Below are 14,617 nucleotides of genomic sequence, written 5' to 3'. Positions count from 1 at the left end.
ATGTATGTATGGAAGTAGGTTAATGTGGTCCAATATTTAATGGACCATTTTTTTAGTGATTTTGAGATACCGAATCGTATTGAAAGCCGAGCTAGCTCGATGTTACGAAAATATTCCAGGATATATGCAACCTGCTAATCAGTGCAAAGGGTTTCTACGATTGCAAAGCAAAGGTAGCTTTTAGAACCCTTCTATCAAGAGGATCCGAAACATTGGCCGATAATAAGTGTACGGCGTAGGAAATATCTTACCACTTTCAGTAGAAAGGACATTCGCCTAACAATCGTGATTCTTTCTGAACATTATTTGATTGTTTTGCAAGTAACCAGCATAGATGTTCCTTGGAGTAACTTCTGTAGAAGTTGCCAAAATGTAGAGGAGGATGTTTATGTGTCATCAGACCTTAAGCACTTGGCAGATACTCGTTTTAAGAAATTAAAAATCTTAATTTCGTGAACATCAAATGAAATTTATTTCAATCACGAACTCTTCTTCTACTTTCACAGTATTAAAACTCGGGGTGCGTCAAAGCTTCCTACACAAACTTACCCCAAAACGGTCGATCTTGAGCTTTTGCTACGCAGTTACGTATTCTCAAGTTCTTGTGCTCGTTTTCCACTGCGTCTATCCATCGGTTCCTCGGTCTGCCTTTGGCCTTCACAGCCATTAGTTTTCATGTCATGGCTTTCTTCACGGCACAGTCATCAGGCATACGGGTAACATGACCTAGCCATCTTATGCGCTGCGCTTTAAAAAAACGCAAAGCTGTCTCGTACTGAGTGAGATCGTTTAGTTTGGAGTTGTGCCGGATTCTATAGGTATCATCATTCATTTTTATTGGTCCATCTATCTTTCTTAAATTTTTTTCTTTCCATGCCAGCAATCAGCGCACAATGAGGAACTTTAAGAGTCTATACCTCACATCCAGTCCTTAATCCCGAAATGGTTTCAGGGAAAAGAGATAATTGTAATTCACCTACGGTGTCATAAAAAGCCTATAGCCAATGAGGCCTACAGCCAATGAGGCTTACACTTGATGCTTAGCAAAACTTGAAAACCACTTTAACCCGAGTTGGCACATCAGTCTTTGTAAAAAAAATCTATTCCTAAAATCGACCTAAAAATGTGTTTCGCATATGAATTGAATATAAGCGAGTTGAAATGAAGCATTAAGAATACGAAAATATTCTTAGTTCATAATAAAATATTCCATACAACTTGTTTTTCGGGCCACCTTAATGTAGTTGCGCTATGTTACCAAATATGGTTTTTTCATGTTGTTGTTTTAGCTGCGAATGATACTGTTTGCTGGCGTTGGAAAACACTTGACAATGATAAAATAAAGCCGGGCGCGGTGCAGTGTATTGGCGTGGTGTACATACATACATACATACATACATACATACATACATAGTCACAGCAGCTGGCGTCTGTGTCTGCGCCAACTTACGCGTGCGCGTCTGGGCCGCACTATAAATTTTCCCAGAAATTCGCAGCGATTTCTCGCAATTTTATGATAAATTCATCGAATTTCGTTGACGTTTTTAACTTATTGACTCAGCAGCGCGTAAATTCATATCTTGTAGATGGAAATGTGCGTATGTATGTATGAGCCATACGCACACGCACGTACATGTTTGTGTAGCAGAATGGAGACTTGAAATTGGGAACTTGATTTGGCTGTTATCACCTGGCGCTCTATGCTAATTAAAATTATTTCTCTTAATCGTTAGTGAAATTTTGGAGCAAACAGAATTCTAAAGTTTTAGGTAAGTTAAATAAATTTTAATAAATTTTGTTTTGTAAACTCGTACAGTTAAAAAAAAAATATTTATTTTCATAAATCATGAGTAAAACAAACGGTTCAAAAAAGTTATTGCATATTTTATTACTACAGTGGTATCAATCAAGAACAAAATAATTAAACTCAAATTTTTAATTCAATTATTGTACATTTTAAGTGAAGTGAAAAAATAAAATTCATGTAATTCAATGCCAAATTGAAACTCGTACATTATATAAAATCAAAGTTAATGTAAATATTAATATTTCGTATGCATGCCTTTGTTTCTGATAAGCATTTGTAATCTATTTGGCATACTTTTAACAAGTTTTTCACAAAAGCTGGGCTCAATTTTTTCCATTTCTCCTGAAGGACCCTCTTCATGTCCTTTAAACTTATACTCTGCTGGCGAACTTTCCCATCGAGATAGCTTCACAAGTTCTCAATGGGGCTTAAATATGGACTCTGGTGTATCTATGACATGCGTGCTATTATATAGCAACCACGATCGCACATTGTACGCCTTATGCTTCGGGCCATTGTCCTGATAAAAATGCAAATCTTCCCCTAGACCAAGTTTTTCTTTACAAAGTGGCAATTTTTCTTTTAAAATGTTAAGATACACAGCTTGATTTATAATAGTCTCAATATTTTGCTATTATTTATATAAATAATTATTGGCCCACCACCGTGCTTTACTGTAGGCTTAATATTTTTGGCAAGTAACGCTTCATTTGCTGTTCTCCATACATACGGTCCCCCATCTGAGCCAAAAAGGTTTAACTTGCTTTCATCAGTGAATAGCACGTTCCTCCAAAATGGGAAATCTTTTGATTGATGTTTCTTGGCAAATCTCATCCTTGCTTTACGATTACGTTTGTTGATATGGGGTTTATGCTTTGCTCTTCAGCCGTTGATATCAGCCTTATTGAGTATATTTCTTATTGTCTGTGGGCAACATTTTTTCCCCAAATCATTTTCGGCGATTGTTCCGAATTTCGGTACACTTAAAAAGGAATTCTTTTGGACTTGCTGTAGAATATATTGCTCATCACTCGGAGCGAAAATTGTGTTATTAACTTTTAATCTATTTTTAACACTTCTATCCCCTTTGTACCGTTTTGTGATGTACTGTATGGTCGATCGGCTTCGATTTACAATTTGAGATATTTCCTGAAGCGATTTTTGGTTTTCGTAATGATGAATTACTAATTTTCTTACTTAAACACTGGCTTGTCCTCTTTGTCTATCGATTCCACTCTTTCATTATCCTTTATCAACAAAGGACACACTATTCAACATATGGCAAAGAATACTTCTCCGAACTTCACATTAAAAATAACGTAAACTTATAAACTTATTAAATAATTTGTTTTTATTTTAATATTTAATTAAGAGAGGATTTCAAATTTTGCTTTTGCCGTTTAATGTACTACCCAGTATACTAATTAAATGAAACCAATTAGTTTTTTATTCAATACTAGTCCCCCCTATTTAATGTAAAACCAAATATCTAGGTGGGCGTACGAGTTTCGCTTGGAGCTTCTGTATATATAATTGGCGCGTAAACCCCTCTTAGGTGTTTGGCCGAGCTCCTCCTCCTAAGTATGGCATGTGTCTTGTAGTTGTTCCTTAAAGTTTCAAGCCGACTCCGAACGGCAGATATTTTTTTATGAGGAGCGTTTTCATGGCAGAAATACACTCGGCCAATTGGGCCAATAGTTTCGTCTAGATCATGTCAACCGGGTCATTGCACGTTCTGAAACCTTTTCATTGTTTTGCGTTTTTAAATCTGTACTTCTTCTGTTTCTACCAAACCATCGCTTTGACCAACAATTCTACAAGTTTTTACCATAAGAATATAATACATATTTTAGATGAAGAATTACATATAGAAAAGCTGTTCGAAAAGTTACTGTCGTTTCGTTAATAATTCAACAAAAAGTTGTCGATCAGTATTTTGCATGGCTCTAAAAAAATCATTACAGAGATGGTATAAATTTGTTGGAGGAACATTGAAATTGAAGTTGGGGGTAATTATATTAAATAAATTGTATCTGTTAAAACTTCATTTCTTTTATTTTTGCTTCCACTTATCAACCAACTTGTAAAAAATTTATTTTCCTATTGGCAAATCTTTAATAAAAGTTAATAAAATAAATAAACATATAAAAATTAAATATTATACAATAATATTTTAAAAAATTTGAGTTTCTAAAAGGTAAACTTAGTTAAATTTTAAGGATTGCACTTTTCTGTTAAATACAATATTTCTGAAGATTTATGACCTTTTAAAAATTTCACCAATAATTTTTTATTCAAGTTTTTCAAACATTTGTTCGTGCATCAGACACATGAAACGTTGATTTCCAACTAAACAGAAAACAAGTTAAACAAAAAAAAAAAAAAATTTACAAAAATAATATATGGCCTAAAACTTCCACAGAAATGGAATATTTAGTCCGCTGACATACGCATTTCTTTCAAACCTCACATGGCAATGGTCTTTGAGAGGGTATCAGAAAAAACATACAGTGGTTAGTAACTGTAGAGCTATCGTTCTTTTACCAACATCGCCAGCAAAAGCACAATTATCACAAATCATTGAAACGAGATTTTTGGAAACGAATTGTTGTAGCAGAATTTAAAGGGCCATACAACTGCATACTCGAAATTGTTTCAAATATTATGATTTACAAGTTTGATGGAAATATTTAGATTTGGTTTTTTTTTTTAATTTGCACTAAGTTTGAAACTTAGATTTGTAGGGTTTTGCAGGAGAGAAAAAAATAACGCTCAAGGCATGTGTTTTATTGCCTACAAAAATACTAATAAAACTAACATTTCTGATTAAAATATAATCAATAATTCAAACCGAAAAACAATATTTTTAAATCATAAAATATTCCTAAAGATCATAAAAAATATGCATATAAAAAATGCATACCATTTATCGCCTACTAGAACTTTGTTTTTTATGTTTTTTTTATTCCATGATATTTAATTTAATGATCTATAAAACTACATACCTGCAAATTTTTCAAAAATTCGGAGTAAAAAGTTTAAAATTTTGATGAAAATTTGCCGAATTTCCATTTAGGGGCATAGTGTACAATCGCGCTGCAGCGTCACTATAAATGCAGTGGGGCACTTGTCTTTTTGATAGCACACAAAAGATTTAAGGGACGTAAAAACGACTTACATATAATGCAAACTCTTGCAAAAGTCACTGAATCCGCGTTCTAAACGCTTACACCTGAAGTCGGCGGTACATTACTTAACTAATTTATCAGCCTCAAACTTTCTTGAGGAGCCCCAGTTCTCTGTGAGTGAAACAAGGTATTCTTCAAATACTTTTGACAGCCCAGTCAACTAACCGAGGGCTGTGTCTGCCGCTTGGCTATCCAAATATTTATTAATTTCTCTGATACTCGTAGGTATTACTCTGGTGAACAGCCAATGACGGCTAAATTTGTTTGAAATAAAAAAATATTCCTTCCATTTAAATATGTGCATATGTATGTGTGTATGTGCATATGTATTCGCTCATTAAAATGCTCGCCAGACTGCTTGTTTACCAATTCATAGCTGCGATTTATGGTCAACAATTTGGTTGAAGCTGCAGCTCGTATAACAAATTGATTGACAGCTACGCTGATGGATTGATCAGGTTTTGACGCGTAGCAGCTGTTCGCGGTTTATGAGTTCGCTATTTAGCCCCAAGCGTGAAAAGTTGAAGTGTGTTGAACATCGTGCAGAGTTTATGTGCGTATTATAGGCACGTACTTAGGTACTGTCACGGAAAGAGGCCTCTTAATAATTTGAAGTGCTGAGGACATCATCTCGTGAGTGGGATATCAGTGGATAATGAGTAGTAGTAGGAATATAATAGCGAAACCATCTTTGGAGTTGTGAAGCACTCTCGAACGACATAAAGTGATAAAATAAAGTTTGTAGTTTTCGTATTCCAAGTCATTTGCATAATTTTGGCAGTTTTGTACGGGGTTGAGTGTTCCCATGTCGACTGCGTTCCCATGTCGTAGTTTCAAATTTAGTTGCGTTTTCAGAAAGTTGTGCTTTTTCAATGATTTTACATAAAATAATCTTAATAACACAATTATTTTCGGGGATAAAATGAGCGAATCTATCTTTCGAAATTAACTAAATATGTGCGCAATGAAATTCATTACAGAAAAATGCATTGAGTTCACCTTATGTGCTTGTAGAAAAATAAACTACCGGCACACAAGGTTTTGGGACAGTTTCCTCAAGTTTATAGCTAATTTTATCGCTCTATCAAATGCTTGTCAAGCCCTCGCCTTGATGTTTTTCCACAAATGGACGGACCTATAGTTTTAAGCCGACTCCGCTTTAAGAGGAGCTTTTTCATAACAGAAAAACACTTGGTAGTTTGTCATTGTCTGCCTGCTGAGAAGCGACCGCTGTTCGAAAAAACCTGTTCTTATTAATTCGTCTTTCGGGCCCGATGTTTCGAACCTGTGCACTTCCGAATGGTCGTGACGAGCCAACCCATTCGGCTACTGCGGTAGCAAAATTCATGAATGAGGTCCATATGAAGGGCAGTTCAAAACATGATAATGGTTATACGGCTTAGGCTGAGGTCTTTGTACACTACGACGACTTTTGACTTGAATGTGAAGTTATTCAGGGCTTTAAGAACCGATTGGCTGTCCGAAAGTGTGTTAATTTTTACTTTCTCGAACCGTCTTTTGGATATGATTTCCACTGTTTCCAATATGGCGAAAAGCTCTACATGGAAAATCGCGGTATCTGTACTTAGTGTTAGGGATTTGTGCGTTCAAAACATTCTCGCTGACCTTGGAATTTCGGAAATTAATTGCACGGGATGTCCGTTCAATTTTAATTCAATAAGCATCTTCGTTATGTAATAAAGCCTAAATTTTCTCTAAAAATAATGTTTTTTTTTATATATTTAGATAAGATATTTCGCACATCCCTTTAGAGAATTAAAATAAATCATTTCATTTATTTATTAATTTATTTATTCAAAGCAGAAAATAATTAAATATTATTAAAACCTTAATTATTTCAAGAAATATGTACCTATATAAAAAAAGCTTTTAATAACTATCTTTTGGTTTTGAGTTTAAAAGGAAGAGTCCAAGTTAAATCTGCTTTATCTGCTGCGTATATAAAAATGTATTCAATGTAATAGACATTTTAAAATGAAAGAAGTAGACAATTAAAAAAACCTCTATTCAAATCAGACTTAGGTTAAGTTCGAGTATGGTGATAGCTGAGGGAACCTCATTTACTTTCCTTCATGGAACCATTTTGTGGCTCTTATGAAACGTAGTATTGATCCCAACCCCACGCCAGACAGCTCTGTAAGAGTATTAAAAAAGTATTTACCTAGACAACCTGGTTTGATTTTAGCTAAGGCTGGACAATTGTAAAGGAAGTGCTCAACTATTTCTTCCTCTTCCTCATCTCTGTAATTCCTACAGCATTCATGGGAGAAAGCTCCTAGTCTCAAGGAATGCCTGCCAAATAGGCAATGACCGGCGACACAAGCCACTACCTTCGAGATGTCATCTCTTGAGAGACTAAGCAATTCCTTTGTTCTTTTCTTGTTGATTTGCGGCCATGGTAGCCTAGCTGTTAGACACATATCTTCATTTCCCCGTGACCTTTTCTGGCTAGCTCATCAGCTCTACAGTTTCCCTCAATATATCTGTGCCCCGGAACCCAAATAAGGCTGACCTTGAATACGACACTAATATCATTTAGGGCTGCCCGGCATTCCTGTGCAACCTTGGATCTTAGTAAAGCCGCATTCATTGATTTAATGGCCGCCTGGCTATCCGAAAATATATTTATAGTCGTGTTTGTTACGGGATGCGTATTTAGATATGAAGCCACTTCTTTCATAGCTAGAACCTCTGCCTGATAGACGCAGCAGTCTGGTTGTCGATCGGATAGTTCCAGTTCTAATTCCTTCGCTTTGAACCATCTGTATACAAATTTAATTCCCCTTTTCTCCATGGCCTTGGTGCCTTGACGGTATACTCGTCTTGAAGAGCCTTTCAAAGGTGAGTCTAGGGATAGAGTAGTCCATTTCTTATTTGTGACTATTCAGAGAGTGCAAAATAGAATCGTGGCCAAACCATATCCATAGCGCCATACTTTTGAGTCTGAGCGCCGAGGCGGCGGCCATGTGTTTCCCTACCAGAAATAAGACTAAACTCTTCCTCCTTAAATCCTATTCCTTGGCTTTAAATGAAATAGCCAATACCGCGTGAGAACTTGGAGAAATTTCCGGATGTACGTAAATACATTCCATTCAGTATAGTGAAAATGACTGTTATACTCACACAAATTTAAACAATTATAAAAAATAAAAATTAAAAAAAAATTAGATCCAACACGAAACTCAAAAAATTTATAAAAATTTTGTTAAATTCCAGTGGTAAGTTATGTTCTTAAGCCATTGCATTGGAATATGACAGAATATACCGAAGAGCTGATATTGTTGGCCTGACAACCTAAGTTGAAAACTCCATATGCCCAAAGCATATCCAAATAGCTGATCTAGATGAATTACAGAAATAAGTTATATAATAAAATAGTGTTTTTTTAAATATCTATTCAAAATATTTTGTGATATAAAAATAAAAGGTAAAGTACGCTAGAGTGCCGTTTTGATGCCATAATGTAGACCTCTCTACCTGCGAAAAATATCAAAAATTTTAACGAAGGAAAATCATCTACATACATCCAGTACTGTTGATGTAGTGGAGTAGAGAAACGGAATCTAGGCTAGAGAGTGTGCCCCAGGCTATCTCCGAAAGGCACACTGAGAAATCTCAAGCGCCTAGCCGCAAAGAAAGTTTTCAACAGCCTCTTTCTCTGCGGGATTTTCACAGCTTCTGCAATAATGGGGGTTATATGGAAGTCTAAGCTGCTCCGCATGAGTACCGATCTTCCAGTGATCGGTCACCACCGCTGAGTTTGGAATTTGAATGGCTGGTACTTTGAGCGTTCCGCTTCTTTCATACTGAGGCCAAAGTGTTTTTGAGACAGCACACGAATAGGTAGAACACAATCTATCTTGCGCTTTTTTAAACACGAAATGGCGCAGCTTCCCATTAACAATGGTCAAGCGGACACCGATGTCTGAGATGAGGAGAACTGGAACCGATTTTGTCGACCCTTTCCTAGCCAGCTCATCGGCATATCCCCTTATGTTCTTATGCTCTGGAATCCAGATAAGAGAAATGTTTTCTGCACTATAGCCAGGTAGTTGAAATGATTGAAGTGCCAGTCCGACACTCCTCAAGTAGCACTGAAGCGCCGTTTTGATACCCTTATGAGACCTCCACCAGGCAGATATCTACAGCCAGCCAGAGCTGTTGATATAAAGAAGAAGATTGCTGGGATTAAGGTTGGCGCACTGCCCCAGGCTGTCGAAGAAGGAGCACCTAGTGACCTTAATCGTCTAGCTGCCGAACTCGGATATTTACAGAGAAATTACTCAATATTGAAAGGTCCCCACAGCTTTTGCAATGGGGGTTAAATGGTAACCCTAGCTTTTCTGCCTGTCTGCCGATCGTTCAGTGGGCGTAGCTGTGTTTACTAAGAGTTTGTAAATTGAATGGCGAGGAGTCCAAAAGGCTTTCTGAGTCCTCCATGTATTGTACTAAGGCTAAAGGGTTTTTGAAATAGCACATGAAGAAATGGAGCTCCATCTTTTCTGCATTGTATTAACGAAAAAAAAGCAAAACTAAACAATTAGATGCATTAGGGCCGTCTCTCTCCAGCGTCATTACTCACCCAATAAGAATTCAATGCAACTTGAAAAAATCGACTTTCGTACATAAGAATGTATTCGTACATACATACACATGCACATGTAAATATATATGCACAAAAGAAGTGATCTCCCTGCAGAACACTGAGACACACACTCACACACATTATCTTTAGGACAATTATCAACTTATTACGATTCTTTCAAGTCATCATGCGGCTCAAGTGGAACTGCATTGGTGTTCCAAATATTGAGAAACCAAACAAATGCAACAAATTCTGTAGCAAATCTGAAGCACAAACAAGAGCCAAAGCTGCCGCCCTTTTCTCCTCATTCAAATTGTTTCGTTTTTTTTTTTTGTATTTGTTTTTTTTTTGTAACTACATCACTTTTGACATATTGTTGCGATCAGTTGCGCGACAGCAACATCACCTACAAATACAAAAAATAACAAATCGTACAATAGCAACAACTTAAACTGGTGCAAAGTTACCGGTCATCATCGTTGCCACACCAGTAGACCAATCAACCGGCTGGTGAGGCGCTGCTGCTGCCTGTTAATGCGAGTCGGTATTCACAACAAGCCATGCGACCATGTAATCTGGCACTTGACAGTGCAACGAGTCAACAATGGCAACAGCCGCTACAACGGCAGCCGCCAACAGTTCCAACAATGCCAACTATATAAGACAACAATAACAATAACAATGCCAACAGCAGCAGCAGAATATCAAGAGTGCACATTGGTGATTAAATACTCGTCGTATGAGAAGAGGTACAACAAACATTGCGCTTGGCAGCTACGGATCAAAGTAAGTGTCGCTACGCATGAGCATTGACGTATTCATATGGGTGGATGTAGGTGTGTGCACACTCTTATAAGTACGTGCGTGCGTATGTGTGTGCCCTTATGAGTATGCACATTAAAATTGTGATAATCATCATCGCCATCAACTTGGCTACATCATCGTTCAGCAGCATTGTTGTCCTTAGATATGTTAACCAATATGCGGCCCCCTTCAGCGGCTACACCACCAGCAGCAGCAGCAGCAGTAGAATTGTCGAAGTGGCCACCGCTGCTGCCGACACCACCATAGTGGCTGGAGGTGAAAGAAAATCAAGAATCATAATAAATAAAACTGATTAAGCATGGGAATGCGTGCGTTTGAGGGCTTGCCCAAAGATTCCTGATTGCTGATACGCTGGAAGAAATTAACGAAGAATTCTTTATTTGTGATGCAGATGAAGTATGGACTCTCGCTGCTGCAATGGAATTAATATGGTCATATTTTTCGTTCACTTAAAAAGACAACTCGCATGAACAAATACAAATTCAAAACAAAGGGGACTTCAAAATTGATTTTTTCGGATAAGATTTTACACCTACATCGAGTTCCAGAACGTTAATTTTAGTAAAAATTATTAACTTCATTTCTTGTTAAACGTTTTCTTCTTAATTGGCGCGATAACCGCTTACGCGATTTTGGCTGAGTTTAACAAAGCTCACCAGTCGTTTATTTCTCGTACTAATCGGCACCAGTTGGATACACCAAGTGATGCCAAGTCCTTCTCCAACTGATCTTTCCAACGCAGAAGAGGCCTTCCTCTTCCTCTACGCCCACAAGCTGGTACAGTATCGAATACTTTCAGAGCCGGAGCGTTTGTATTCATGTATCCGAACGGTATGACCCAGCCGAAGCCACTTTTACAACCTCGAAATCATAACAGTCATCAATGACGGGGTTGCCGATATGGGAGTGCGCCGACTGTTTGTTTGAAGATAGGAGGTACTTCATTTTGTCCTCGTTCACCACCAGACCCATTCGCTTTGCCTCTTTATCCAGTTTGGAGAAGGCAGAACTGACAGCGCGGTTGTTAAGGCCGATGATGTCAATGTCTTCGGCATACGCCAGCAATTGTACGCTCTTATAAAAAATTGTACCTGAGCGATTAAGTTCTGCGGCTCGTACGATGCTCTCCAACATCAGGTTAAAGAAGTCACACGACAGCGAGTCACCCTGGCTGAAACCTCGTTATCAAACGGCTCGGAGAGGTCCTTCCCAATTCTGACGGCGCTGCTGGTATTGAGCAACGTCATCTTGCAAAGCCGTATTAGTTTTGTGGGGATACCAAATTCAGACATCGTGGCATACAGATAACTCCTTTTCGTACTGTCGAATGCAGCTTTGAAATCGATGAAAAGATGGTGTCTGTCGATTCTCTTTTCGTGGGTCTCCTCCAAGATTAGGCATATTGTAAATATTTGGTCGATGGTAGACTTTCCAGGTCTAAAACCACACTGATAAGGTCCCTTCAGTTGGTTGACGGTGGGCTTCAGCCTTTCACACAATACGCTCGCTAGAACCTTATAGGCGATGTTTAGAGGACTAATACCGCGGTAATTGGCACAGATTGCAAGATCGCCCTTCTTATGGATTGGGGAGAGCACACTTTAGTACCAATCGGCAAGCATGCTTTCATCCGACCATACTTTGCATAGAAGCTGATGCATGCCCCTTACCAGCTCCTCGCCGCCATGTTTGAATAGCTCAGCTGGCAGTCCGTCGGCGCCCGCGGCTTTGTTGTTATTTAGCCGCGTTCTCACCTTGTCATGGTCGGATAGCGGAACGACAGTTCCGTCGTCAACGATTGGAGTATCGGGATCTTCATATTCTCTCTGACATACGCAGCTATCCCTGTTTAACTGGTTCGAGAAGTGTTCCCTGCATAACTTAAGTATGCTCTAGATGTCAGTCACCAGATCGCCGTGTTTGTTACAGGAAAACGCTTCGGTCTTAAAACCTTTTGTAAGCCTCCGAACTTTCTGATAGAATTTTCGGGCATTGTTCCTATTGGCCAGCATCTCACACACTCACGTATTTCGACCTCTCGTTTCTTCTTTCGGATAATACGTCTCTGTTGCTTTCTTTGCTCTCAGTAGCGATCTCACATGGCTCACGTTGCGCCCGATAGCAGCGTGGCTTTACAGGCAGCATGTTTTCTTTCTGCGGCAGCATGCCATTTCGCGTCGTACCAACTGTTTTTACGGGGTCGCCGGAACCTTGAACTCTTCATCGAAAAGGGCCCACTCTCTGGGCAACCATTATAGCCTAACCTAACCTAGGAAAAGTCCTTGTAGTGGTTTGAATTTACACGTAGCTTTTAGTAAAGTCTTTTTTTAGTTCAAATTTTTAGAATTGGTCTCTAGAGGGCTCATAGCTCTCTCTCTCTAGAGCTCTAAGAACTGCCTCTGAAATATGAAATACCTAATATAATTAGGTAGACAATAGCAGATAGTAAGTCCGTAAATTCCTGAAAGTAGTCGAATGCTTAATCGAAAGGAGATGGAGCGGGAAACATATTGGAGTTTTCAGTGACAGTCAGCCTACACTGAACGCTCTGGAGAAAGCGAAGCAAACCTCGAAGATTGTTCGCGAATCTAAGAGGAAGCTTAATTCTGTCGCAAGACACAAGAAGCTTGTACTTATATGGGTTCCAGGACACTCCGGTGTTTAAGGAAACGAGTTTGCTGATGAAATGGCCAACCGTCGATCAGCGGTTCCATCAAAGGGACGAGCGCCAATAATCGGAATCAGTTCCGGTGGAATCATGACTTGGATCAGCGATTATGTATGCAATTTACATAAAGAGCGCTGGTCCGATCTAGAATGCTGCAGAACTGCAAAGTGTTTTGTGACAAGTGCGAACAGAAAACTGTCAAACTTTTTATTAAAACTTGGAGGAAACGACGTTCGGTTGATGGTTGGTATTATTAAAGGACACAACTCATGGGGTCAGCATATGACCACCATTGGAATCATTGAGGATCCGATGTGCCTGTCGTGCTTGGAGGAGGCGGATAGCACTGAGCACTTTCTCTGTGAGTATCCTGCCTTTGCTAGAGCAAAATTTTGCCACCTAGAATTTTAGGTTCCGATGTCGTGAGAATGAGTAATATTCGTTCTCTTAGACTGGAAGATATTTACAGATTTGCCAAAGCATCTGGGAATTCTCACAGGACTAACTATCTCTATCTCTGTCTCTATTCTTTCCTGTCTCTTTCTCTGATACTTTTCTCCTTTCTTCCTCGACTATCTACCCTCTTTCCAGAGCTCTTAATACGACGGGCTTTTATGGGGTTTTTAGCCTAAGTGTTTTAAGAGCCACCAAATCTCTTGTTGATCGACCTAATCAAATTTCAATTTCAAATCCGTAAATTAATATACAAAAAAATTTATTTCTACCGTGTAATGGCACGATTGGGAACACTACCCAATATGTCAAGCATCCAAGTGCCGCACTCTCCCAGCTCATTTTTTTGTTCTTCTCTAACTTTTTTTGTGTTTTTTTATGTGGTAAGTCAAGCATTTAATTGTTTTACATGTGTAGCGGTGATTTGTACCGCCCGCTCGGTGAATCGGCTACTTGCAACAAGCACTGATCCTCTAATGCAACATATGTGCATATATAACAATGCATACATACGTACACATGGATGTTTGATTGAAAAAGAACACAAAATCAATTGGTTTTATATGGTGTTTATACACTTTCGAGGACCCTCAATCAAAACAACAACTATGAGCTGCCAACTTGGCTTGCAATCGCGCACAAAATTGATTCAAATTGAATTGGTGGCAAAGGCAAGGTAAGGCACAGCATGCATGTATGTATGTATGTGTGCACATATGCACCTACATAAGCGTGTGAGCGCGAGTTGGGATATCGAGATCATTGATCGTTCAGCGGCGATTAGTGATCGGCGCTATGCACGTCGATTGCGTGTGTGCGGCATCCACAATGGTGCGAAGAAGAATTAATATTGATTGAATCAAGAAGACAAGAGCAAAAACAAAAAAAAAAAAAAAAATTCAATAAGAAAATGAAAGAATGAAGCAGTGAAGTGAAATAAGGCGCAAAGTAGCACCTTTTTAACAAAGTAAACTGCTGTGAAATTGTGCAGTCAGCGGTGCACAAGGAGAAAAGTAGCAAGGAAAAAAATAAAAAGAAAAAATATAAAAAAAATAAAAGAACGCCACCAA

The sequence above is a fragment of the Anastrepha ludens genome, chromosome 3 (assembly GCF_028408465.1).
Source record: "Anastrepha ludens isolate Willacy chromosome 3, idAnaLude1.1, whole genome shotgun sequence".
In the NCBI taxonomy this organism is placed as follows: domain Eukaryota; kingdom Metazoa; phylum Arthropoda; class Insecta; order Diptera; family Tephritidae; genus Anastrepha; species Anastrepha ludens.
This window is presented reverse-complemented; position numbering follows the sequence as displayed.